This window comes from Equus asinus, chromosome 20 (genome assembly GCF_041296235.1).
Source record: "Equus asinus isolate D_3611 breed Donkey chromosome 20, EquAss-T2T_v2, whole genome shotgun sequence".
Taxonomy (NCBI): Eukaryota; Metazoa; Chordata; class Mammalia; order Perissodactyla; family Equidae; genus Equus; species Equus asinus.
In genome coordinates this window covers 86,790,373-86,795,426 of record NC_091809.1, presented here as the reverse complement: position 1 = coordinate 86,795,426, position 5,054 = coordinate 86,790,373, and the positions used below count along the sequence as shown (strand labels likewise).

General features: G+C 35.5%; 1 pseudogene; it reads left to right on the top strand.

Moving 5' to 3' along the window:
• Positions 1-334: 334 nt before the first annotated feature.
• On the top strand, positions 335-3,613 carry LOC106831605 (olfactory receptor 51F2-like; annotated as a pseudogene).
• The last annotated feature ends 1,441 nt before the right edge of the window (positions 3,614-5,054 follow it).

Sequence of the window (5,054 nt, the reverse complement as noted above, 5' to 3'; positions counted from 1 at the left end):
TAAAAAGAAATGCTTGATTGCGTTTTTTATTTTGTTACAGATGCTAGATTCCTGAGTGTAGACTGTGTTAATGGTGTTATGTGCTGTCCTATATTTTGACTCAATCAATCTCTGTATTCCTTAGTTAGAAGCAGTTAATTACCCTCAAAACTTTCTGGATTTAGGACATCTATAAGTTTTAACATTAGTACTTATTTGGTCTGTTCCCTTTTCCCTTTATCCTTTTTGAAAATTTAATAGAAAGTTGGAAGAGACTATTTCAGGTAATACTAGCTAAAATTACTTTAAAGTGGAAGTCTATTTTAAATCTTAGAAAGAAAACTCTGAGAGCAATATGCTGCACAAATTAGAAAGAGTGGCAATAGAGACAGATATTGATGATCAACAGATGGAAAGTGAGAAGACATTAAGATTTCTGGATTAGGCAACTTGATACATGAAGCTACCATAGATCCATAGACTTATTAATCAAAATGGGGAAAACAGAGTTTACAATTTTGAGGGACTAATTCAGACTCAGTCACATTGTGCTTGAGTTGACTTTGAGCTACTTATATGGAGAAATCAAAGAGTTAGATATATGGATCTAATATTTAGGAGGTTACCTTGGATAAAGATAAATATTTTAACATAGGAAAATAAATGAGTAAAACCATTGTCCATGGAATGCCTGTGGAATTAAAAGTATGTAGAAATAGATAACGTGTTTGGAGAAATAGTCTAATTTTTATCTACATTCATAAGTAAGTTATGCTGTCAATGACATGATAAAATTTATAAAAATGGGCATACTTAACAAAAATGATCTTGGATGGCTTCTAAATGAACAATAGAAATCTTAAAGAAGTTAAAAATATGTTTTGAGTAATAGCTCATTTTTATAACAAGCATGTTATATCCACCACGGATTAATCTGAATTCTAGCATCAAATATTATGCTTTAGAACTTACTATTTGCTAAAATTGTCTCATTAATTTGTTTAGATATCATATAAAACATATGCAATGCTGAAATAAAATTGTTTTGACTCTGAACCATAGAAATCTTAAATAAGAGATTTGCAAGCATAGATATCTCTAACACATTTGTGTTATTTATTAATAGAGAACTATATTATTGTTGAAGTGAATTACATCATTTTCATTTGTATCCTCATCATCATTAGAAAGTTTAGTGTAGTTGTTAATAGCATAGATTCTAAAGTCTTATTTTCTGATTACCAATGTCATCTCTTTCAGATTTTATAACCTTTGGCATTTATCCAAACTTTTAAACTTCACTTTATGCATCTATAATAGAAATACCTATATCTTAGGTATTTTGTAGGCTAAAATGAAATAATCTATGTAAAGTAGTCAGATTGTTATATACAACATGACTTATCAGTCACATAATACTATATAGGTAAATAAACCTGTAAGATTAAAGGCCAAATTAAGGACTGGGATGTACGAGTTACAAAAGAAGATTACTATTCTCATTGTTCTTTACCACAATAGAGGCAGGATCCACAATGGTAAAAAAAGGAAGTATTTTAGGGTTAAAAATTAAGGAAAATATCAGGGCTGGCCTGGTGGCATAATGGTTAAATTCACAGGCTCAGCTTTGGTGGCCGGGGGTTTGCAGGTTCAGATCCCAGGTGCAGACCTACACACCATTCATCAAGCCATGCTGTGGCAGCATCCCACATACAAAATAGAGGAATATTGGCAACAGATGTTAGCTCAGGGTTACTCTTCCTCACCAGAAAAAAAAAAAGATAAGAACAATATCCAGCTCAAATTCACAAGAACTGAAGAATCTTCCTTCTAGTTCCCTCTAGTGAATTTATGAAATGGGACAGAATGAACTGGCATCATCTGGGGTGAATTCTTAGGTGTAAGTAGTCCCTGAAAAGAAAGGTTTCCCTGCTAATTTAAGATGAATTTTCACTTAGAAACTGAGTTTAATAATTCTAAAATTCCAGAGTCATATTAGCCATTTTTTTTCTTAGGCCAAGTCCTACTTGTGGTTAAATAGACTATTTCAGGAAAGGCAAATAAAATATAAGTCAATTAGCAAAAACATATTGAATAACTACTAATAGCAAAGAATTCTACTAAGCAAAAATTTCCTAAAAAGAAACCTCTATTTTCATGAGACCATATTAACAAGATTATAATCCAGTTGAAGCATAAAAAACATAATAAAAAGTATTGACAGTAGTACAAGATAACAAGTGATAAACACCAAATAAATTTAGCTAGGTAAATTGAAATTAAATTGACTTAAATATCTTATTTTGGTGATGAATCTTACAGACATAACATTGAGTGAAAGAAGCAAAATGCAAATAGTATATACTGCATGATTCTATTGATATCAAGATCAAGAACAGAGAAAACTAACTATGGTAATAGAAGTCAGAATAATGCTTACTATATGAGAGGACACTGATGAGGATGAGGCAGTAGGAAGCTCTAAGTGTTAGTGGTAATGTTTTATCAGTTGATCTTGGAAGTGGTCACATGAGTGCATGTAGATGCCAAACTTCATTTTGTTAACTTTACAAAATGTTTATTCAACTTCACCTAAAAATAATTTTAAATTCTACATTTACAGAGTCAAGATCTTACAAGAGAATTCTTCTCTTGCAGACCATAACGCCAACCTTCCATAACTCCACTTTTCCTACTTTCCCCTTGACTGGAGTCCCTAGACTTGAATGGGCCCATGCCTGGATCTCAATCCTCTTCTGCTGCCTGTAAGTAACTGCTCTCTCTGGGAATGGTATAATCCTATTCGTCATCATCACCAAGTCAAGTCTCCATGATCCCATGTACTATTTCCTCTTGATGCTCTCCACCACCAACCTGGGCTTGTGTATTTCAACACTAGTCACCATGCTGGACATATTCTGGTTCAATGCAAGACAGATCAGTTTCCACACCTGTGTTGCTCAAACATTCTTCATTCAACTCTTTACTCTCATGGAGTCTTCAGTGTTCCTGGTGGTGACCTTTGACCCCTTCATTGCCATTTGTAACCCACTGAGATATGCTGTCATCTTGACTGATTCCAGAATCCTGAAAGTGTGGTTTGCCATCCTTTCAGGGGCATAGTGATCCTAATACCTCTGGTCCTGCTTCTTAAATATATAACCTTCTGCCAAAGTCATGTGCTCCATCATTCTTACTGTTTCCATCTTGACATAATCCAGCTTTCATGTTCTGACAATAAGATCAACAGTGTTTTACTGCCCTCTTAGTTACTGCAGAAGTGAACTCCATCTTTATTTTTCTCTCCTATATCCTGACTATCAAGATCATCCTAAGTATTGCTTCCCCAGAGGAGCGGCATAAGGCCATTAGCACTGGTGTCTCCCACATTGGAACCATTGTCATCTTCTACATCCCTTTCATTAGCTTGCGCTTTGTCCACAGGTTTGGAAAAAAGGCACCTCCTTATGTACAAACTCTTATGGCTAATATGTATTTGCTTATTCCACCAGTGATGAATCCCATAATTTATAGTGTGAAAACTAAGCAGATCTGTAGGGTCATTAAAAAATTCCTCTTTCCCAAGGGATCTGAGTCTGACTCTAACAACTCTGCAATAAAATCGACTCCTTAGTTATCATTTCCAAGACCTAGTGCTTAACCAGTATGATCTCTTCCATCAGTGACCCTAAATAAAAAGAAAAAACTAGGAGGCCGGTGGGGGGGCAGGGCTCCCCCATGTCATAGTGGTTAAGTTTGGCTCACTCCACCTCAGTGGGCCAGGTTCACAGGCCCAGATCCCAGGTGTGGACCTCCACCACTCATCAGCCATGCTGTGGTAGAGACCCACATATAAAGTGGAGGAAGGTTGGCAGAGACATTAGCTCAGGGCTAATCTTCCTCAGGAAAAAGAAAAACGCAAACAAACATAGAAGGTTGGGTGCAGTGAGTGGGCGATGCAGTTTGGTGAAAATTTATTTTTTATTTTCAATTGAAATATTACTACTCTACTCTTTAGCAATGAGCAATGAAATGTCCTAATATTATGGATATATTAGTAAAGTTATGAAAGTATGAATGACAATGGCTAAAATGAACACTTTGCCCATTAGATTAAGCCTTCAAAATTATTCTTAAAATAATAACTCATATCTTTCTGTCCTTATTTTTCTTCTTAAAGTATGCATAATAAAGATTTATTAAGTTTTGTTTAATCTTAGATTAAATTAGACCCTATTACCTATGTTTCTTATATATAATTTAATTACCATTGATTCATTCTTTCATTTACTGAGTGGCTACTATTGTCGGACACTGCACAATATGATAGAGTGGCAGAGATAAACAAGATACTGTCATAATTAGTGAAATACTTAGATAAGAAAGCACCAAGTCAAAATCTAATGGATTATGATATGCTACAATATATAGATATAAGCAAAAGGAGTAATAAGAATATATAAGAAGATGTTTAATCTAACCTGAGAAGATAAGGAAACCATCACAAATTGTTGTTTGAACTATAAAGTCAAGAATTGAAGAAATCACCTTTCAGAATGGTAGCATGGGTAGATCTGTGGGCATGCTACCCAGGGAAACAATCATAAATAGTAGAATTAAATACAGAGAATTATGTATAGACATGGGCATAAACAAATAAGTTGTCTGAAAATTGACCTAAAAGCATAGAGCAAATGAAAAATCCTTTTTTCAAGAGAATCCATTAAATAACTAAAAGCACGGTAGGAGTCAGTGGCACTTGAATCACAGCCAGCTCTCACCCCTCCCTTCCCCCATGGCTCAGCATATTGATAGCTCCACTGCAGGTAGGGCTAGTAAAGAACACAGGACTTCCTTTCTAAATCCCTCACCCCTCCCCAACCCCTCCAGCTCTCAGTCTAAGGCTATGGTATCTCCCATAGGGGCAGACCTCAGTACTTTTCATTCCTCCCCACCCTAGCTCCAGTGGTAGAAGTTAAATTCCAGGTTAATGCAGTATAGAGGTCAGTGGCTCCCTTCATCCTCCCAGCCTCACTCATAAGCAAAGGCTCTAGCCCAGACACAGCAGTCAGAGA